Genomic DNA, 23548 nt, shown 5'->3' with positions numbered 1-23548 from the left:
TTTATCAAGAACATTACAGATATTGATCAAGGCAGAGAGAAAGAATGTTTTGAAGGGTCTTAGGCAGGCGCATTTAAATACCTTTGCCAGAGAATGTCACGTGTAGCTTCTCGGGATACACTGCCTAAAAGTAGTCTCATGGCCCCACCCAGGCACCAGGAGACCAGGAAGTGCAATCCTATTTGCCTGGAAGGCAGAGAGCTGGAGGTATTTGGTGACCAGTCCTCATGACTCCCACATTGGACTTCTTTGGTTCCTCAAACAAGACAAACTCTTTCTTGCCTAAGAACCTTTATGGGAGCCCTCCTACTTCTTCCCTGTTCCTTGGCCAATTTCTGTTTCTTTTGGATGTTAGCTTAAATGTCACTTAAAGAGACTTTATTTTTTCATACCACATCCTCCCCCATCTGAATTATATTTCCCTCTTATACTTCCTCATAAATCCCTATATTTTTTGTTTTGTTTTGTTTTTAATAGCATTGGGATTTCAGGAGGGTGATAAAATAATACCCCTACCTGTCCCCCTCTTGAGTTCAGAACCAGCTGAAATTTGGATACAGGAAGCAGATGAATGGAGATTGCAATGTCAGCTTGATAGCTGATATAGGATTGGAGGGCATGGCAGACATGAGGCCATCATGGATTGCCTAATGCTTCACCCTGAACTGAACTTACCCACCAGTCCCTGGCAAAGGTGGGCAGTTGTCGGCCTCTTCCAAATGGACAGTGAGTGTGTACATCCTGCAGACAAATTGATTCTGAAAAGAGAAAGTGGCTGAGATGGGCATGCTGGGTCTTCTGAACTCAGAGACCAGATAACCCACTCCTCTCCCCACGGGGGATAAACAAGGGATGGAGAAAGTTAACAAATGTCACTTCATGAAAACCCAAAGCCTGGGAAATGAAGATTTCCTCATCAAAACAGAATTTATCTTAATTTGTTATTCCATATCTCTTTGTGTTATTGTTGAGTTTTTTTGTTTGTTTGTTTGTTTTTGTTTAAGATCAGTCTTGTCCACCAGAGGCGAAGCATCAAGAGGGTAGGGTAAGCACAGCTTGTTGTCTTCACTATATCCACAGCATTTAGCCCAATGCTTGGCACATAGAGGGTGTTCAGTAAAACTTCCTTGAACATCAGAGCCCCTGTGGAAGTCCTTCTCTTGGATTAACTCTCAACAAAGTTAGTTCTCATTTGCTTGAGCCTGGTTCCCAATTTTGGAGTGGCTCATTCTCTTCCTTACAGCCCCCCCTTTATTTTTCCAGTTTGTCAACTTGGATACATGCATCCACATCACAGTTGGAGTAAAGAGGCAGAAATGAAAACTGAAATACAAGTAAGTAAGTACATTGAGTTGTTGCAGAGGTTGTTAAGGAGGAATGTGGAATTCTTGTACACATCATCACCCCTATGGTGATGTCTTTTCAGCAGTAAGAACTCCCACAAAACTTATGTAGGATCATAAAGAGGCAAAGTCCTTAGAAGTCATCTTCCTAGTCCTGCCCTTCCCCTAGTGCAGGAATTATTTTGGCAGCTTCTTCTTTACTTAAATACTTCTGGTGACACTCAGAGCTGGGGAGGGACAATTTCAGTGAATACTGCTGGTTGGACTGTGTTGGGAATGCTGTGGACATGAAACTAGAAAGCAATTTTGACCAATCTGGGAGATCTCAGAGAAGATAGGCCAAGTGGTGAGAAGCCTGAAACTATGCTCCATGGAGAAGAAATGAAGGAACTGAAAGTATTTACCCAGAGGGGAAAATAAAAGACTGTGGGAACGTATGTAGCAATCTCCAAGTAGTTGTGAAACTGTTACTTGAAGGAGTTGACTTATTCTGTAGGTTTGTGTTTTTAAAAAAATATTTTTATTGATTTTAGAGAGGAAGGGAGAGGGGGAGAGAAATAGAAACATCAATGATGAGAATCATTGATTGGCTGCCTCCTGCACACCCCAAATTGGGGATCTAGCCCACAACCTGGGCATGTGTCCCAACTGGGAATTGAACTGTGACTTCTTGGTTCATAGGTTAATACTCAACCACAGCTGCGAGGGCCGGGCTATTCTGTAGGCTTTGAGGTCAGAGTGAGGGTAATGGTTAGAAGTTAGAAGGAAAAACTGCTATATTTATGGAAGAACTTTCTGAAATTACAGGGTTTTTTAACCAATGGGATAGTTGCCTTAAGAGTAGAATTGAAGCTCATCACTCAATACATATTTATTGTCTATAATGTGCTGGACACTATGTTTGGTTAGTTATGATGAATTCTAGTGAGCCCATAGTAACTTGTAATAATCACCACTTCATTTTCAAAGTTTATACAAAAGCCATCTTTAAATGTTCTCTTTTAGAATTTGCGTGGGAGTGGTCATCAACATTGGTTTCTCAATTCTGGAATTGACCCCTTTTTTTACTCTCAAAATTTAAAAACTTGTGATGATATTTTCTCAAGTCCAATATGAGTTAAATGGACATTCTCTACCAAAACAGTACACATAAATCACAATTACCTGTACTTGGGATCACTTAAAACTAGATACTTGCTTTCCATTTGTTGTAGAAAAACTATGAAGTGTTCACCAAACTCCTTTCCCTTTTCCTCCTGTGCCTACAGCTAAACTACATCTTTTTGGCCTCCTTTATTAATAGGTATGACCACTTGGCTGAGTTTTAGCCAAAGCAAAGGGGGTGAATGTAATGTGTACTGAGTACAGGCCTGGCTCATAAAACCATCTTTCTCCATCTCCTGGTTAAAAGTAAGGGTCATAGAGAAGGGCAGGGCCACAAATAGAAAGACTGGATCTCTGAATGACCATGTGGAAGATTGCCCACTGACCCAGAATATTCTCATTGGACTTTGCCTGAATGAGAAATAAACTACACTGTGTTGAACCACTGAGATTTTGGAGTATATATGTTAGAGCTGCTAGTGTCTTCTTATTCCAGCTGGTGCTGCAGGATTCCCTCAAAGAGAGAATAAGTGTGGAATTGAAGTTAGGGAGTTTTGTTCTTCCCTTTCCTGTTTGAAAGAATTAGTGGAGGAGGCAGGGGTAAAGGACATAGCACTTAATCACACACCCATGCTTCCTGTTGGTAATGTTTTCTATCTAAAATTCATAAACTTCATGGGACATGTTTCCATGTCTTACATCTTCTTCTATATTCAATCTTTCAGTTGATATTTATTGAGAAGTGCCAGGTGTTTTGGGGATTTCTGAAGACATATAAGTAGCATATATTGTTAAATATGTTATTGATTTACTCAACAATTTTTAGCATCTACTAAGGGCCAGCCCCTGGTAAACATGGGTGGGCAAAAGGTACAGTATCCACCCCAAAATTGGGGTACAACAAGGAAAATACATAATAAAGAGGCAAGATGAGTCAAGTATGATAATACTATGAGAAGGAAGGTCAGGATGTTCTGGGTACACAGAGAAGGAACATCTGACAACGTAGAGGTCAGAGAATTATCCTCTAAGGAGGAGTAGCCAGAAGAAGAGGAGACAGTGGAGAAAGAATGTTCTAGAAAGAAGGACTGCATGTACAAAGGTCTGACTATGGGGCCAGACTATGGTGAGTGTTTGGAGGGACCAGAAGTTAAGCTGGATACGAACAATGGAGAAGATGAGCATGAGAGAAGGATCTTGTAAAATATATGTGCACTTACTTAATAAATGCATACAGAAGGCCTTGTATTATAATATGTATATGCATTTACCTAGGAGGAAATATGGCCGATTAACCATCAAGATGTCAACGTTGTGATATTTGAGTAGTTTCCAATTTCCTCCCTATGTTTCTGTTTGTTCTAGAACTGTCTAAAATAAATGTGTGTTTCACTTAAAAAATCAAAATATAAATGTTTTTTCTTATTAGTTGTGCCTGCACCTGTTGTCTTTCAGAGGATCCTCACAGCAGTCTTCTGAGTAAACTGAGGTTCAGAGTTGGTAAGTCCCATTCAGTCTACTTTCTCCCCAAGGCGCCTGCCTTCCTTGTGGTTTTCTAAGCAGTGATGATGGCTTTCTTGGAACTAGTGACTTTAGTGCTCTGTTGAGTGTTCATGTGATGGAGTTTGCAACCTGGAAAAAAATTGGGTCAATGTTGTCATGATCCTGACTTACCTAGAGGCTTCCCACGTACAAAGGATAGTCCTTAACCTACTGGACCATGTCACTAGAGTTCTCTTTTTGTGGATGCTGTCATGTCCTTTGCCTAGTGATTTTGCAATGGGGTAGAGAGCTACTGATAATTTTGAAAAATGTAGTTCAGGAAGGAGATTGTTCCCCATTATTTTGTCAACCCACATCTTGATTGACTAGCATGTTGGTGCTTGGCCGAACTAGTGAGGATGAATATTTGCAGTGGACATCCAAACACTTGAAAGCCTTGAAACACTGCATCAGCATTCTCTACATTATGTTATGGCAATAAACTGCCCCTCAGATTTCAGAAGCTTAAAACAACATGAATTTATTTCATGTGCATGTTACGTTTTCATCCTGATTCAGGCCTAACTCTTTACTCTGAGACTCAGGCTGAAGGAGCAACTCGCATCTGAGATATTGCTGGTGTGTATCACAGGGAAGAGAGAGGCAACACCAGGGACAGCTCTTAAAGCTTTGCCCACAAGTCACTTCCACTTACCTTTGATTGCCCAAGTGTGTCACAGGGCAGCCAAACTTTTGCCAAACACCTCAACATTCTGAGTCTCAGTTTCTTTATCTACAAAATGGAAATAGATAAAATACATTATGGTGTATTCAAACCATGGAATATCATGTAGCCATTTAAAAAGATAGAGAAATGCCCATGATACAGTGTTATATGAAGAAAGCAAGTTGTAATGTCTGTAGCATGGTTTTATTTTTGCATAAATTTAAAAACCTTGCCCTAGCTGGTTTGGCTCAGTAGATAGAGCATTGGCCTGCAGACTGAAGGGTCTCGGGTTCGATTCGGTCAAGGGCACATGCCTGGGTTTTGGGCTCAATCCCCAGTAGGGGGTGTGCAGGAGGCAGCCGATCAGTGATTCTCTCTCATCATTGATGTTTCTATCTCTCTCGCCCTCTCCCTTCCTCTCTGAAATCAATAAAGATATATTTTAAAAAATAAATGAAAATAAAAACCTATCTATGAGTATAGAGTATATTTGTTTGTATGAGAATATTAATAAAAATAGCTAATGTTTATTTAAAAATATTTTTTATTTATTTTTAGCGAGAGAGAAAGGGAGAGGGAGGGAGGGAGGGAGAGAGATAAACATTGATTGGTGCCTCCTGCACACCCCCTACTGGGGATTGAGCCCACAACCCAGGCCTATGCCCTGACCAGTAATCGAACCAGCAACCTTTTGGTGCACAGGATGATGCCCAATCAACTGAGCCACACCGGCCAGGGCAAAAAAAAAAGCTAATGTTTAATGAGTGCTTATAGCATATGCCCATTACTGTGCTAAGTGCTTATTATATACATTTGATCATTTAGTCCTTACGAAACCCAGAGAGAGGAGTAGAAAGTTATATATCAAATGGTCATTATCAGCTACCTTACTTGTGGGTGTGTTAGAAAGATTTTATTCACTCTTAAAAATATATGATTTATGTACATTTTTGCTCATCACAAAAGATGAATTAATCAGCTTTTGTTGTGAAAGAAACCACCACAAAATCTGTGTTATACAATGTTAGGTAAATGCCTAACATTTCCTGTTTATTGGTCTGCAGGCCAGGTGAGGTGGCATAGCCTTCCTAAGGCCCCATTCAGTCTTCTTTCCTCTCCGTTGCTCTTCCTCCCCCGCAGTGTTCTAAGCAGTGATGATGGCTTTTCCTGGAGGAATAGGGCTGAGGTTTAAATTCAGGTCTGCTCCATGCGTCTCACTGTAGAACCCATCCTAGAGAGGCAAACTCTACCAGGGATATGTTATTCTCCTGGCAAAGGTTGTGTCTAATGGTCACACCTGAGGCTTTTTGAGGCCTAGGCTTCAAACTGGTACATTGTCATTTTTGCCCACATTCTATTAGCTGAAGCCCATCACATGGCCAAGTCCAATGTCAGTGAGCAGGGAGTCATGGGTGTTGTGGAAGGAGGAAGTGACTATTTTCTTTATAGTACTCTACTGCAATAAGCATACATTGTTAACAATATAAAGTGAGGAAACAAAAACATGTACCAGGGGTAGTTTAAATTGTGTTTAATATATTCCAAAGTCACATTATGCATTTCTTAAAAATACAAACTCCACATCTACAATTATAATGAGCACAGTGATAGTCACATGGACATTTAATTAACCAGAGTACCTAGTAGGGCAGGTGGGAGTTTACAGTAGCTTGGCTTATGCTGTCCGTGGTGTGACATTCTAAGCATAATCTAGAGACTGTTTAATGTCTCTCTGTATGCATCACTGCTACTTGTGTGGCCATCTGCAATCCAAGGAACTTAAATCATGAATCACAGACTCTCAGACCTGGAAGGACTTTGGTGCCTGGGGTAGGCAGGTGCTTCCTAAGTTCCATGGATAGCTACTCTTGCCAATTACAGTCATTCTTGACTGGGTGTTTCTCACGTCACTGGAGAATGGGTATAGAAATCAAAATTCCTTCATTTATCCAAGGGGGACAGTGTGCCTCCACCCCCTGCTGTGGCTTTCCTGAGTGATACAGTAAGTTAGTGGCCAAAGATGGGATGGAAACCAGGTGTCTGGAGTGGGCCCAGGGCCCTTGACTTTGTTTCTCTGCGTGACACAAATATCAAGCATATGGGTCATTTGGGAATTGTCACTGGGCTCTGACACTTCCATTACCCTTTACAGAAATAAATGAAGTCTCCTTCTTCTCCTGCTTCCCCTGTTTTAAGAGAACTCACGTACTGCTCAGACCAGCTATGTCTGATTCCTGCAAAGAAACATTAGACGGCACAGATGCAGAAATAGAGGGTAGCATGTTAAATTCCTTGAACACTGGCCAGGGAATCACCCCTGCTTCAATTTCCTGTCTATTCTTGGTAATTTAGAAAATATCTGCTGATACAACTCATGAGAATCTATTTACAAAAAGAAAATGTTTTATTAAGGAATTTATTTGTTAGGATTAAGAGTCATGTTCTGCAAGTTTCAGTCATTTACCGATCACTTTTTTTATTCATTTTTTAATGTCCACTCTATCCCTAAAATCAATTTACTTGATATTTTTCTTTAAATAGATTCATATTTTTAAAACTTAAAGACATTTTTATAGGAGATGATACATTACTGTTATAGATGGATAACAATATGACTTGCTATAAACATTTAGACAACTGTAAAAGTAAATACACAACCTTTAAAATAAATAGATTTGTCCATGTACCATTAAAGGTTGTTTCTTATTCTACAAGCGGCAGGCATTCCCCACTTATATAATGGAATAGTATGGGCTTTGGCATCAAATCTAAACTCATTCTCTTCTCAGTAGTGTGATTTGGGGCAGTTTCCTTTAAATTGCTCAGTTTCTCATCCATAAAATGGATCAAAGGTTACCTCACTGTGTGTGTGTGTGTGTGTGTGTGTGTGTGTGTGTGTGTGTGTTTGTGTGTGTGTGTTCAAAAGCATCTAGTGTCATTCTATGTCATAATAGGAACTCAAAACACTTAGTTACCTTCTTCCTTTCCTTTCCTCCCCCACCCCAAAAATTAGGCTAATGAACTCTGTTGTCAGAGAGATGAATGATTTGGAGGCACTATTAATTTTTCCCAGAATAACTTACTGATAAATTGCTTGCGGTGTGCTGGGAAACGTGCTAAGTGCTGTGGGTACAATGGAGACTGGGTAGATGGACTGGGTAAATGAGTTGAAGACCTGGTTCAAGTCCCATTTCATGTCCTCCAGATAAGTCACTTTATACCTCTGAGTCCAGTTCCCACATCTGAAAATGAGTGTGGTGATCGCCATATATGCCTACTTCAAGGAACATGTGTAAGGAATACCATAATAGCTACCAGCAAAGCCTTTGGTGAACCGATACAGGTGATTCTGCTGTAATGGGACATGTATATTCCTGAAACACTTTGTGTCCTGCAGACACAAAGTAAAGTAAAAACGGGGCATTTTGCAAAAATAGGGTTGAAGCAGATTATTGAAAACCTATACAATATTGTGACCACAATGCCAAGATAAAACTTTTTATTCTAATAAAAATAATAAAGCTAAAAGACCTGTTAAAATTTGACTAAGTAAATAAATATACACACCTATACATACTACAGCACACATAGGACTTTACTTTAAAACTGGCAGAGGTAGCTTGATGAAGGCACAGGGTGGGGATGAGGCTGCTGAGTTATGGAGCTGAGGGCAAATGCTCAAAGATGGGAGGTGCCATGCAATATGCCCTTTCAGGAAAGGACATGTGGGCGAACAGCCCAGCAGGAGGAGGAGGGTGAAAGGGCATCTCACCAGTACCCCTAGTACCGTGTGCCTCTGTGTCAGCCACACTCAGCTGTGTTAGTATCGTTTCCACTCAGTTGCTGCTGCTCGGTGCAATACTAAGACGTTAACATCCTGGGGAAAATCAGTGTGAAACAAAGACACTTGCATGTTATGTTGTTCTTATCCCCCCAGTTACCAGTCTTACTTGTCTTACAGTAACACATATCACAGTATCATGTATTACAGCAAAGCAGTCCACCTGTGCAGATGGAGGGGGGTCTGCAGGCTTTGTGAGCAGAACAAGCAGAGACTCCCAGAGGTAGAATTCATTCAGAGACTTGAGTCTCTCCCTCTGGGCCTTCTGCCTTCCCTTCCTAGTGTGATTGTCTACTTCCCTTCCTCTCCTTGGTTGCAAGGTTCCTCTTCCTCACTAGCCTGTGAGCTCCTTGAGAGAGGGCTGTCATATTCATCGATGTGCTCTGACAGTCCCCATAGGGGCCCTGGAGCAGAATGGCTGTGTTACAGCTGAGGCTCCTTTTGTAGGCTTAACCTCTGGAGCCAGATCACTGGGATCTGATCTCGGGTTCTGTCCTTAACTTGCAAAGAACTTGGCCACATTCCTCTCTAAATCTCCATGTCCTCATCTGTAAAACCGGGCTCATGATAGAACCTATTTTAGAGGGTTGCTGTGAATATTAATTGAATTGATATGTAAAGTACTTAGAAAGAGTACTGGACACAGTAAGTGTCCAATAAATATTAATTGTAATTACTAGTGTTTTGATTGCAGTATATAGATAATAGGTAAACAAATTAATACAAAATCACAATATGCAATAAATGTTATGAGTGAAAAGAACTGAGTAGGAACTATGTTTTCTCTGTGGAGTAGCTAGTAGGATACGGAAGTGTTATTTGACAGGGAGCTGGGAAATGATTGAGCCTACAGACCTAGAAGATCTACACCCTTCTGTTTTTGAAGAACAACAACAGTGGGGACTTTTTAAAAGCGGATGATCAGAAAGGGCCTCTCTGAAGAGGGGCTACAGTATAAAGGATATAAACACTGATATTGGGAGGAGAGGGCAGGAGGGGCATTCCAGGCAGAGGGAAGACAAGGAGAGATCCCCAACCATCAGGTGGGGAGGACTTTTCCCTATGGGCTCTGCACTTGGCTGATTTTGTTACAAGACCCTTTGTTCCTAGATGGGCAGTTAAAGTGTCACTTTATGGGGAGCCCTCAGCTGTGGCTTTTAAGCACTGGAGACTGGACACTGGTACCATCCATAACCTGAGGATTCTAGAACTCCATGTCTTCTCAGGCTATTACTGTGGCCCCTCTACATCGCTGTGTCTGCTGAGCCATTGTTTTATTTCTCACGTTACACTTGAGCAAATTAAAGAATGGTAACACCATGACCAGGCATTTCTAGGTACAGTCTAAATTCACTCCCAGTCTGAGTTTTAATCAGTATATGTTACCAACCACATATAGTATGGGTGATCTCGGTCACCTCATCTCATTTGCCTAGTCATTCACGAATACTCACTCAACGAATACTGATTGAGCAAGAAGTGTGTGCTAGCATGACAGGAAGAAAGGTCATGTGGGGTTCAGCTTCTCCAATAGCTTGGAGGCTTGGGCCAGATTTCTGGTGTTCAACTACAGTGTTGCCTCTCAGTCCCCATTTTATTAAACAAATTAGAATGGATTCAAGTTTATTCCTTTAACAGCATCAGCCTCACTCCCTGGTATACTGAGAAGCTTTCTCAAGTGGGAGAAAAAACAGTGGAGTGACAGCTAGCAGCTGGGAATTTTATTATTATTACCCAGAACTTAATTTTTCTCTGCCTACATCATTAGGATATGTGAACCTCACTTGCCACAAGGTCTCTGTGGAAAGGGTGGAACAATACTAAACTGGCTGTTGTCCCAGGTCCTTTTAGCTCGACATTCTCTGAGTCCTGTGATCCTTTTTCCTTGTTTCTTTTCATTTAGCACCACTTCATATGCATGTTTCCAATTATCTATGTAATTCTCTCTTGTCAGTCACTCTCAGGGATTATGCTTTAGTTTGCTTAACAGTTTCCCTGTTGATTCCTCCCTTTTGATCCATTCTCCTTTACAGACCTTTTCAGAGCCTTCATTTGAATGAATCCTGATTGTGTGTGTGTGTGTGTGTGTGTGTGTGTGTGTGTGTGTGTGTAACTCCTCACACTCAATGTCTTTATTCCCTGGTACCAGTAGGCACTGAGCGACTATTGGGTGAATTAGTGAATTTTAATGATTATCAAGAACCTCACCATAAACACACATACACATACACGCTATAATCTTTAGATTATTTGCCTTCTTTTGCGAGAGTGTAAATTCTTAAAATGGCATTGCTAGGTTCAAAGTTATAGGCAGATTTCATGTTTTTATTACCACCTGCCAGATTGCTGTGGCGCTTTTATGTGAACGGTAGTATTACTGATAACACTTGTGGTAATTATTTATAACATTATCTTAAATAATTAATCAAGTCAAAGAGTACTTCCTCTCCTTTTTTTACCCCCATGGGTATCAATATCCTTTTGCATCCCAAACTCTAGCTACTCAGATCAGTGCTGTGTTCCCTGAATTTAGTCAGAGAAAAAGAAATGGCTGCTCCCGCTCTAGGCCTCAGCAGTGTTTGTGTCTCCTTAGACTCTCCACTGTCTAGGCCCCAGCAAGGTTTGTGTCTTAGACACTCCACTGTTTTGCCAGTTCAGCACCAGCTTGGTTTGGTTTTTCTTCGATGATGCTGATGATAAAGATACAGAGAACTATATCAACCCTGTGAGGATATTATTAACCCCATTTTATAGATAAGGAACACTAAGGCTCAGAGAGGTGGCACAGTTTGCCTTTAGTCACACAGCTAGAAATTAGCAAAGACAGGATTTACTTCCCGTGCCATCTGATTCAAAGTCAGTCTCCCTCCACTAAACTACCCTACACCACTCCCCCAGTGGATGTTCAGGGTCAAGAGCCTCCTGGGAGCAGCAGGTCTGTCAAGTTTTGCAGGACTGAGCTGTTTATCATTACAGAGGACACTCATCACTGTGCTAATTACATTAATTGCTGCCCACTCTTTGGCTAGGTGGGTGGCTTAACAACGCCTAGCAACAGGGTAATGATGCCTGGGCCTGCCTTTCCACCTGAAAACATCTGACTGCTTTTTTTTTTTTTTTTTTTGTTCTTGTTAATTTACATCTCCTTCCTGTGGTGGCCAAAGATGGTAATTATAGGTTCTGTTGGTTGGACGTTAGCAACTCTCTACCTTATAGGGGAAAGGTCAAGACTCTTAAAATCTGCCCTGCCTTGGCACCACCTGTGTGCTTGACACTTTATTTAAGGGCTCTTTTATAATCCTCATGATAGCTCAGAAGTAGATATTATGTTATCCGCCTTTTGTTTATATGGGAACCCAGTCACCTGCTTGGATCACATAGCTAGGAAAGGGTAGATCTCTGGCTGTCACATTTCTCTACACCACAGAGACCGATTCCTTCTGATGTTTGGAATCGAATTACACAGCAATGGGGGCCCAGTCTGTATTTCCAGAGAAGCAAGGCATCAGGAATCATCAGTGTTTGGAGGAGGTCTCTAGCGCTAAGGGTTGAATATTTGACATTTCAACCTTTTAACTCCCACTGCTTCCCCAGGCTTCTCAAGGAAATGTTAACAGAGGGTTCCAATGGACTTCTTAAGAAGTAATTTGAAGACTAGGTCCATGTACTGCTTGGGAATAGACGATAGCTTTGGCAATTTGTCATAATTGGGTAAATGACTTACCTTCCCCAGAGATCCAGATGACAGAGCCTAATTTAGGAAGCAATTGACTTTGGAATGTTGTGTATGCATACGCTTTATGGGTGTGTCTGTATCTATATGTGTGTGTATATGTCAATAAATGTGTGTGCATGTTTGCAGGAAGTCTTGGCGAATGGGTAGACTTAAATGACTTGATTCCTTTCTCACCTATCTTCTATCTATAAATGAGGTTTAAAAGTATATTTTACTAATGTTGAAAACAATTACATTACATAGTGACACAGAGTAGTGGTTAGGATATTTGCTGCTAGACCATTGATTGATCTTGGCTCTGCCACTTACCAGCTGTTGTGACTTGGGCAAGTCACTTAACCTCTCTAGGCATCAGTTTTCTCATTTCTAAAAATAGGGATAATAACAGTTCTGACCTCATGGGGTTGTTATAAGTCAGGGAAGTTTCAGAGAGCAGGGAGTGTGTCTATATACCTCTTGGCACAGGCCAGAATAAGATTTCGAAAGAGCAGGTTTAGGGCTTAATCCCTCGACTTTGATCCCAGCACTTCCATATTGGCTGTGTGACCTTAGAGGAATTACTTAACTTTTCTGTGCCTCAGATGCCTCATCTATAAAGTAGAGGCTCTTTATTTCTACCTCGAGTGATTGTCATACAATGAAGTGGGTGGTTAGCACATAGGGGGTACCTGTTTCCCTTATTCCCATCCCAGAGTCTTACATTCACTAATTGAGGTCTTGTTTACTACATAAAACATTCTTTTCTCTCTCACTCCACCTTTATTTTCTCCTTCCTAGCCTTATTCTTTCTTTCCCGACCATTCCCTTCACTTCCCTTTCTTTCTCTTTCTTTGGTCAGTTTTGATCTGCTGTGGCTCAGCCCCTGTGTGCAGGCTCAGCTGCTCCCTGGATTGTTGCAGCAGCCTTCTCACTGGCCTCCTCTTCTCCGTCTGGCTCCCTGTGTTATTCTTCAAACATGGTATTCCTCCACAACCTGATCCAGACCTTGCTACTTCTCTGTGCCACTCCCTTCAGTGGCTTCTCATCACACTCAGAGCTGAATACTTAAGTGTGTGTGACCTCTCTCTGAAATGGCAAGGAAGAGCCTACATAGACGATCCAGGTGATTCCTGGCCTGGATGGCTCACGGACCAGCATTTGTCTTACCCAAACCGAGGAGAGGAGTGCTGAGAGGAGAATTCGTGGTCACTTAGGGGCCCACTCCTTTCACACACACGCCTTTGGGATCAGCATTGTTTCATCTGCGACAGTGACGTGCCTGCTGTCACACTTGTACTTTATGCCATGGTTGCAATGTTGTCTAGAATTATCATGGTAGCTTTACCATATGATTCACTTTGCCTGTGGAAAGATGCACATGGATCAGATAACGATCACTCAAGGCTTAAATTTAGCACCACTAGAAAAAAATCGAAAGTTAGAGGTGTGATATCTAATTGTTTCTAGACAATGAAAACAAAAACACAATCTTCCAGCACTGAATCACTCTTCGGCACCTGGCCTCCCCCTCCCCCATCCTCCCTGTCCTTATCCTCCTCCTGTCATAAAGAGTGTTAGCTTAGTGAACGGAAACAGCCCTGAGAGCCCAGGGTTCCAATCCCAACACCACCACTTACTCATTGTGACATCTCAGGCAGGTTGCCCCACCTCCCTGAGCCTCCGCTGGAACCCTCTGTTAACATTTCCTTGAGAAGGCCCTCTAAAATGGGCCTTAAGAACAGGTACTCAATAATACATGCTGATTGAAAGATTACTAAACTAGACGCCAGGGGTAGAGCAGCTAGCCCACCCTAGAGTGAGTCGGCAGGAGATGCTAGTGCCTTCCATGCTCACTGATTGGCGCAGCTGTGGTGTTTTCATAACCTTTCTTTGGCTTTGGTCAATCTTTAGGATAGTCAGTTCAGCTAAAAATGGAGACAAGGCCTTTCCAATTAGTACATCCTATGATTTTCATGGAGGTCCTACTGTTTGCACAGTGAGGTTGAAGATTCTGGAGCAGGTGGGTAGGCTTGCTATTCCAATAGTGAGAGGCACAGTTCCTGCTCATATCACAGTTTCCAGGGCTGCGTAACAAATGCCACATCCTTGGTGGCTTCAAGCAACAGGAATTTATTCTCGCACAGTTCTGATAGCCAAAGAGTGCGAAATTAAAGTGTCAGGCGGGCTGCATTCTCTCTGAAGTCTCTAATGAAGAATCCATTCTTTGCCTCTTCTCTCTTCCGGAGACTCCAAGTGTTTCTTGGCTCATGGTCATTCTGATCTCGGCCCCCCTCCTCACAGGGCTTTCCTTCCTGGGCATCTCTTTCCTAAGTCTCCCTCTCCTTTGTTATAAGGACACTAGTCATTGGATTTTGGACCCACCCTAGAGCCAAAATGATCACATCTTAAGATCCTTGACCTAATTATATCTGGGAAGATCCTGTTTCCAAATAGGGTCACAGAGTACTGAAGATGGGGCATATCTTTTGGGGCACACAATTCAGTCCACTACCATGCCCTCCAGAAATTTCAGAGTAGGCAAAGGGACAGAGCACACACAACTGAGCAAAGTTTCAAGTAAAGAGTAAACTACAAACCCTCTGGAAGGTGGGTAGGGGGTCAGTCATTCATTCTCTGATCCAGAAACATTCCTGAGCCTCTGCTGAGCTGGGTGCTGGGAAGCAGAAAGAACATGGCACAGTCCCTGCCTGCAAGGAGTTGACAGACTGGTAGAAGGGGACAGAGAAACATGCACTTCAGCCCAGTAGAGTAAGGCTGTGTGGAAGTGGGCCCTGATACTGTGGGGGCTTAGCAGGTCTGGCTACAACCCTGGAGGAGTGGTGGTCTTACCTGCTGTCTGAAGGATGAGGGAGTAGGAGGCAGTCATGCCCCAAAGGAGCAGAGTTCTAGAAAGAAGGAACAGAGGAAAGAAAGCCTGGCCCCTGTGGGTCCTGCACAAAGTAGGGGGCAGTGGGCTGGACAGGCAGGCAAGGGTAGGATTGTATAGGTTGCCAGAAGCCATCCCGAGAGCAGGGGAGAGCCACAAAACTATTTTAGGGAGAGGAGTGACATGACATGACCAGGTCTTTTTATTAAAAATAAAAATTAGAGAAAGCCTTTGGTGAAAAATGATTTTTCCAGTAGATTTTAAACTACATGTACTATGGTTTTGTGTTTGATTTTGTTTTTTTAAAGAAGTATAGCATATGTACAAATCAAAAGAGGGCAACTTGATAAGAGACCAGTCCTGTGTGTACACCACTTAGATTGTTTTGGTGTGTGGATTGTTAGAGTGGAGGCAGAAGAGAGTTTGAGGTGGGTCAATGATTCAGAATTCCTCTTCTTTGTTCTGTGGAGAAATGACCCCCTCAATAGGAAGAACCTGAGATTTGGAGCAGAAAGACTCAGTTTTGAGCCCCATATCCGGTATTTCCCTGCTGTGTGATCACAGGCAAATAACTGCACATTTCTTATCCTCAGTTTTACCATCTATGGAATGGGCTAACAGTATCTGCCTCACCGAGATGGTATGAAGGCAAAATAGGATAAAGCTGGAGGAAGCTCTCTGTGCTATGCAAAAACAGTTGGTAATATGATTCTCATTCTAATCTGTCTCAGATCTGTATTTCTTCACTTCACCTTCTTCCTTCTCCACCTGACAGTGTTTCAGATAAACGAAGAGAGGAAGAAGGGACGATTTCTCTTTTCACAGCACATTTTTTGTTTGTTCCCTATTCCAAGATATCTATACCAGTTCTGGAATGTCACACCTATACCCTTCTTTGTCCCTGCCCTTCCTGTTCACTAGTGGCCATCTCACACACGCAGGCTCACAGAGGCAGAGGGTGGAGGGCAGGGAATTAGGGCCATGGGAAGAGGTTTGAGGGTGGAAATAAATCTTCCCAGCCTTCACCTGGGAACTGCTGTCCCTCAGCTCTGCACTGGGCATTTAGGGTTGTGGGTGGGAGGTGGGGAGAGACACAGAGGGTACATGGCATTAACACTCAGTCTGCTGGCTCATTTGTTGAGGCAAAATGAAAGCAGGGCCATGACAGAGCAAAGCCAGCTAAGGTCAAGGTCTTACTGTTCAGAGGCAAAAAGCCCCAAAGGAGTTGAGAAATAGAAGAGACCACTCACTTAATTGGGTAAAACCCCGTAAAGAAGGTGAGCTCAGCGCAAGACTTTTCCTCTCTTCTCCTATTTCAGATTCTTGGCATTTCTGCAATAATTATCTTTAAGCATCTATAGCTTATCAGACCATTCTATTATGTACATTAGCTTATGTGATCCTTGCAACAAGATCAAAAGCTAAGGATGGATTGTAATTACCACTCTTCAGGCGAGGAAACTGAGATTTCCAGTGACTTGCTCCAGGTCATACCGTTATTAAAAGAAGGAAAAGAAGCTTTGAACCCACATTCATCCAGCTCCAAAGCTCCTGCTCTACTGTTTTACTGAATGTACGTGGAAGGGAGCCATGTGTTTATCGGGCTGCATCGCATTGCATGCATTTTTAGTATTTGTGTGCGCATGTCAACAGGCACGTTGACATGCCTGCTGGGTGAGTTGTAACAATTGCGTTTTGAGCGGCTGAGTGCATTTTTGCTGGCAGGGTCTGACTCAAGGAGAACAGGACAGGAAGCATACAAGCCCACTGTGTGGGAGGTGTGAGGGCTGATCTTGAAAAACTTATTGGGAAATGTCTCTGTTTAGCGCTACTTCTCTAGGGGAGGCCTTGGGTTTTTCCATGACTATTTCCAAAACACAATTTATTCTCCATTTTTTTCCTAAGGAACTAAGATTTGTTTAGCACCCACTATGTGCCAGGCATGGCACTTGGTGCTTTACATCTATCACATCATTTAATTCCGACAAGCCCGGCCAGAGGGGCAGCATTCGTGTCACTGTTCAGCCCAGGAGACAGATTCAGGAAGGTGGACATTTGCTCAAGTCACTCAGCTGGTGTGGAGCAGGTCTGGGCTCCCGCCCAGTGCTGTGCAAATCACAGGCCACACTGGCATTTTAAAGTTATTGGTAGAACATTTTCTTTTTTGATAAAGTTGTAAATTATCTCTAATGCATGAAGCAGGATACCTGCATACCAACTTTGCCCCTGCTCTTTTAGTAAATGAAATGCTTTTTCTTTTCATTATTGAGTAGCTGAGCTGCTTGGTTTCAGAGATAAAATCTTCACTCCAGGCAGGGGAGAACACATGGCCACTCTCACCCATTGGCCTTTTTTCTTTTTCTTTTTCTTTTTCCTGGCTTCCTTTTAAGACCTTCCCCCACCATCACCATTGTGTGTGGCTGCTGAGACAGCTCCAGCCATGACAGGAAGGCAGGAACTGTGGCCTGGACGAGCCTGTGGTCAGAGAGACCTGGTGTCCATGAAGTCCAGAGAGACTTCTGAGATTGGAGATGGGCTCTAATAGTATCCTGAAGACCCTTGTTCCCCACTGACCCAGTACCACAACCGAAAGTAGATGTCCTCTGTGTCAGATGAGAACCTTTGGCCTCAGACAAGTTTTTGGGCCACCAGTCCCCTTTAAGAGATGATCACAATTTTGAATACCTGAATGGTCTTCATTTTTTGCACTGGGCAGACAGATGGACCAATCCTTCCAGAAGCGGAATGAATAATAAAGATGAAGGTCTTTGCAACCATAGGACCTGTCTTTTCAAATTTCCTTCAAGGGTCACAGAAGCAGGGAACAGTGGGGAGAGAGCCCGGGGGAGAATGAGCTCTTAGCAGGGGGTGTAGAGGAGAAAGCCTGCGGTTCTGGCTGTGAGACCTTGGTGCACTCAACTTCACCTCTCTGAGCCCCAGGTTTCCCTTCCCTGCTCCAGGTCCCAGTTAGTTGCAGTGAGAATTAAATGGGAATATCTTTATGCTTTTATTGCAGGGTCCCAACACAGAGAAGGTGCTTAGGCAAAAGTCAAGAGGCCTGGGTTGTACTTTACACTCTTCCTTGAACTGCTGTCTCTCCTTTCTCTGGGTCTCCCTTTCTGTAAAATGAGGGAATTAGAGTAGGATTTTTTCCTCTATGGTCCCTTGTGGCCCTAACATGCCATAATTCCTATCTCTCAGTGGAGGGCTGAAAGCAACTTTTAAGAGATGAATAGATCTTTTAATATTTAGCCACTCAACAAATATTTAATAAGGGTCTTTCATATGTCAGGCACAGCACTAGGTGATGGGTATAGAGTGACACACAAAACAGATGTACCCCTGCCCTCATGGAACTTCTAGTCTAGTCTAAACGGGTTGGGAACTTTCTCATCTCAGATAGTTGAAGAATGCCAGGCTCCAAGGGGAACACTGCCAGCTAAAAGTGCTATATAGTAGATGTAATAGATGGGCAAACTTGGGTGAACAAATCAATCAGTGCCAGCACCTTAAGGAAGCTCTTTGGGTGACCCTAGGGTTGGAGAGCAGTTTCTAGGAGAAGGGAAAGGTTGTGGGAGCTCTGGCCAAGGGTGTGTGTAATTGCTGAATAGTTTGTTTGTTGAGACACCTGAGAATGGGCGGACCTGCCCCTACCTGCCCGGTTCTCAAGGGGGCATTTACTAGGAACCATGACAGCTTCCCATGCCCTGTCTTTTCCCTGGAGGCGGAGCCAGTGCGGATGCTGGAACCCAAGGGGAGAAGAGAAGAGAGGCCAGAGAAAAATGCCAGTGTTAGCATGACACTTGGGCCAAGCCCAGAGGACCCTGAGAGGCTGTGGAGTCTCCATCTGTACCCCTTCAAGGGAGACGTAGAGCCCAGTTGGGGTGTAAGGCTACCTAACAGTTGGCCCCATAGCCATGGTCGGAAGGGTGCCTGGGAGGTGGAAAGAACCTGGGCTTAGGAGTTAGAGACTGACTTGGGTTTGAAGGCTGTTGGAATCTGGGGCAAATAACTTACCCTCCCTGAACCAGCTTTCTCTTCTGTTAAATAGACATCACAACATTAGCCTCTCTAAGATGTCATGCGGTTTCAAGCACCTAAAATAAGTACCTGGGACTAACTATAGACTTGATGATTGGCATTGATAAGTATTACATTATCAGGACCCAGATCCTGTTTCTGTGCAATATTGAAAGAGCTAGGAATAATTGATGATAAAACTTACAAGGAGATTGTATGATCTTCAATGTAAGTGAAATAGTGAAACAAGACTGAGTTATTAAACAGTTATTAAGGTCTATTATGAGCCACACTATTCTTGGTGCTAAGGACACAGGAACGGAACACAGTCCCTGTCCCTAAGAAGCTCACCATCTATAGGGGCACATCTTTACACAGAAACTTGTGGAGTGTACACAGCCTAGCTCTATCTGAGTAGAGAGGGAAGGCTTCCTGGAGTAGGAGACATCTAAAGCTGAGAGCTGAAGGATGAAGACTACTTAAGCAAGTGAAAGTAGGCAAGGGAGTAAGGAAGGAGCTGGGAAGGACATTTCAGAGAAGGAACTGCATGTGCAAAGGCCAGGAGGTCAGTGGGCACAGTAGATGTGATCATGTGGCCAGCTGAGTATGCCTTTCCTCAGTGTGAACTTGGTATAAAGGCAGCAGGAGTCCAAGGAGAGATTTTTAAGCAAGGAAAGTGGAGTAACATCATCACATTTGCATTTTAGGAAGAATACTCAGGGTTATAAGTGCATGTGTCAAGTTATATTGGAGAACTATTGGGATAAGTTGATTCTTTCCTCTTCCTGCTCCTCTTTCTCCTCCTCCTGCCCACATATGATGGCTCACATAAGATGGAATAACCCACATGAGCATGCCTGGTGTAGTGTCTAGCACATAGTAGGTGTAAAGTTAGCATACATCCATTCCCCTTTTAAATATAGTCCTTGAAAGAAAAATCCTCTAGCATGAAGTGCAAGTTGGGGCAAAATAGTTGAGGGTGTGGCTGTTTGTATTTTCTGGCTGCTGTTCAGGTATAGCCGACAAGATTTAGGTCAAAGGAAGTTCCCCAGACAGTTCAGTCCCAACCAGTCATCTAGGGCTTCAGGGAGGGCAGGTGAAGGTCATAATATCTTCCCTATTTCAAGAGGTCACTCCTCCGCAGGGTCCTGGTCTTGAAAACTTACAAGACATGGACAATCCTGTTAATTTGTCGGAGTCAGCTTTCTCACCTGTAACATGGGGATGAAGTTACCTGTGCTGCCAATCACATAGGGGATGTCATGAGGATTAGAAGAGTGTGAACCACAACAAAAGAATACAATAGATTCCATTCATTAATGCCCACCTTGTGCCAGGACTTGTTCTGTGAAGCAGGTATTATCATCATCCCTCTTTTATAGATAAAGAAACGGAAGTTCAGAGAAATGATGTGAATAAACAGGGGGCACAGAGTAATTGGCTGTAGCTAGAGGCCTGGCCTTTAACCACTGCACTATGACACGACTACACTATGACCCGCTTTCCCTTGAAAACCACCAACTGCTGCCCTGAGTTCTTAGCACGATGCAGGTGTTCCAGAAATTTGTGTGGAAAGGTGGAAGAGAAAAGAGAAGGGGTAGTATCTGAAGTCAGAAAGTCTATCCTAATGCTGTCTGACCCCACCCCTCAACCAGCATAGGGTCTTTTCCCAGATGCACTCCTGGAAATGAACCCTTGCCCCATATTAAAATGACCTGTTACCTATCTGACTTCTCATTAAGCTGGCACTGGTGAGGGCAGGGACTGTGTCTGGGTTATGGGTTTGTCCCCAGGGCCTAGTTCAGTACCTGGCACTCAATAAATATTTGTGAATAAATCTCTTCTGTTGTTTGCCTGCATTTTCTGCCCAAACTTTCCTCTTGGCCAAGAGATCTAAAGCAAAGGAGCTGAGACTTCTGTGACAGGCCTCTGAAAGTTGTTGGGCACATGCTGATGGTGAGCCAGTGAGAGGTCAGTGGGCAAGCCCTGGGTCAAGCCTGACACTCTCCTCCCATACCCCACACTGCTGGTTGGACCTGGGAGACTGAGATGGTCCATCCCACTCTGCCCACCATCTCCATGGGACCTGATGCTGGTGGTCTGAGCACATGTCACATGAGGAACCCTAGGGGTTTGCTGAGTGGGTCACAAACCCTAGGTATGTGACCCACTGCATGTGCCAGGTGGCTTGAGTTGGCCTCACTTGGCTCATGGCTGGTCAACAAATCACATGAGAACCAGAACAATCCTTAGGCACATTGAGCAACCAGCTTCCCTTCCTTGCCCCCTGGCAGGAGCCGGGCCAGGGAAAGTGAAGAAACCTGTTCAGGGCCTTGCGGGGTGGGCGTGGGTGAGGCCCTGCCGGGAAGGGGGCAGCTGAACCAGTTTCCATTGCTCCCAGACCGGATGCAGCCTCCTAACTTGTGACTGGGGCAGAGGCAGGAGAAATGGGTGCCCTGGGCGCACCCCTGTGCCCTCCAGGGCAATGATAGGACTAGGGGCTCTAGGTCAGCAGTCACTGGGTGTGTGACTTCCGGCTGCTAAAGCAGGCAAGAGGGCTTCGTAGCAGTGAATCAGCTGACAGGTTGAACCGTAAGAGACTTTGGACTTCCAGTGAGCAGGTGGAGGACAATTCGGTAAGGGGCGGTGCCCAGAAACAGCTGGGTAGTCGACCTGCTTCCAACGTCACAACCTGAGTGTTGTGCCTTACCCCGTGCCTTCCCAGGGCAGGGCCTTTGGATGGGAAGAGCCTGGGAAAGACTGTCGTTTTGAGTCCCAGCTGTTCCACTTACAGCCTTTTGTGTTCTTGGGCCAGTGACTTCGCCTATCTGAGCCAAAGTTTCCCCAGATGAATATGGGAATAGCTACCTAAAAGAATGGTGTGAAAAGTCAATGAAATAGATCAGTGTCTAGCACATAGTAGGTGCTCTTAAAAAGGGGCTCCCTTTCCCTTCTTGGTTTAGGACCCAGGTCTCACTCCAGGTCCTGAAGTCATGCCCCTCAGCGACTCTAGGAAGGTGGGATCTGGGTGACAGGAGGCCACCATCTGAACCTCTATTTGCCAGACTATCAATGAGAGGGCACAGGGCGTTTGGGAGGATTCCGAAGGCCGCCTTTGGTTCGAGTTTTGTGATCCTAGGAAAGCAGTTCAATGCATTCTTTCATTCAGGTATTTTATTTATTCAGATTCCTATCAGGTGCTGGCTGCCTTTTACTAGTACTGCCTCCCCCAGCCACGTTCCGGCCCGCCAGCGTTTCGTCCATACAAGGCAAGCTCCACTGGCTGCTTTTTGTTTAAATAAAGCCCACGGCCTTCCGCCTGCAAGTCGCCGCGGGTCCCGCCTGCCCAGGCGGCCCTTGGGGGAGACAGGAACCGGTGCCCCCGCTGTGGTGCAGGCCTCCAAGAGTCTGGGAACCAGCCACACCCAGCTCTCCCGCAGGTGCGGGGATTTGGGGCCAAAAGTAGGAGTAGAGGGAGGAAATCCAGGCTTAGACCTGCAGTGTTCCCACCCATTAGCACCCTCATCCATTGATCACCCAGCACCAGGCAGGCCCATCATTCCAAATCCTCTCAGCAACCCTGCAAGGAGTATTCTCCCCATTTTATAGACGGGGGACTGAGGCTCACCGAGTTTAAATCGTTTGACCAAGAAGTTCCTGCGGGTTAAAAAGAAAAAAGGTGTGCGTGGGGGTGGGGGGGGGGGGGGGGGGGGTCAGAACGAGAAATTCCAATCCAAACTGTCTGGTTGGAAAACCCAGTTTTTTTCCCACCCCACCTGCCATCAGTGAGATTGTAAAAGTCTTAATGGGGAAGAAAACCCCCCACAAAAAACCAACAACAACCCCACAACAAATCAGATGAACAGACCAGTGGGAAAAGAAAGGACCTTCTTGCAGAGCTTCCTTGGCTTCTCAAACAGGTGGAGTAGAGGAGAGGGCGATTAAGCCACAGGATAAGCCACAGATTACTTTCCCTGAAAGTTTACTCCTTTGTAAATTAAAAAGTATAGATTCTTAGTAAAACACACGATGATGGAGAAGAGTATAAAACTCCCAGAACTATTTTAGCTGAAAATAGGAGACTTCAAAGAAATTTCAGGCTTTTCCACACGTTCACCTTCGCTGGGTTGTTAACGCCCTTACACAGCTGGACGAACTGAGTCCCAACCTGAGTCCCCAACCAGAGCCAGAGGCAGAGCAGGAGGAGAACCAGAATTCCAGACTTCCGCCTGCACAGCTGTCTGCTGGGGGCAGGGGCAGTGTTTGCAAATGCTTTCCTCGGACATCTACTGCAGATCTTTGTCACTCAGCCAACCAAGTGGGGGAGATTCTGAGTAATTGCAGGCTAGCAGCCTGGCTGGGGAAAGCGAAAGGGACTCGCAGGCGTCGGCTGGGGAGGGCGACTGGTGGAGAGCCCAGGCCCCAAGCA

General features: G+C 44.2%; 1 long non-coding RNA gene across 2 annotated transcripts in view; it reads left to right on the top strand.

Moving 5' to 3' along the window:
• LOC102260411 overlaps positions 1–23548 on the top strand; it is a 126263-nt gene that overhangs the window by 7037 nt on the left and 95678 nt on the right. For both annotated transcript variants that reach the window (XR_001362780.1, XR_313782.2), the window contains exons 2-3: positions 1264–1334; positions 3877–3947. This is a non-coding gene — a long non-coding RNA (uncharacterized LOC102260411). The remainder of the gene's footprint in view (positions 1–1263; positions 1335–3876; positions 3948–23548) is intronic.

This window comes from Myotis brandtii, unplaced genomic scaffold, assembly GCF_000412655.1.
Source record: "Myotis brandtii unplaced genomic scaffold, ASM41265v1 scaffold304, whole genome shotgun sequence".
NCBI lineage: Eukaryota > Metazoa > Chordata > Mammalia > Chiroptera > Vespertilionidae > Myotis > Myotis brandtii.
The sequence above is the reverse complement of the archived record's forward strand: the minus strand, read 5'-3'. Positions and strand labels throughout refer to the sequence as shown.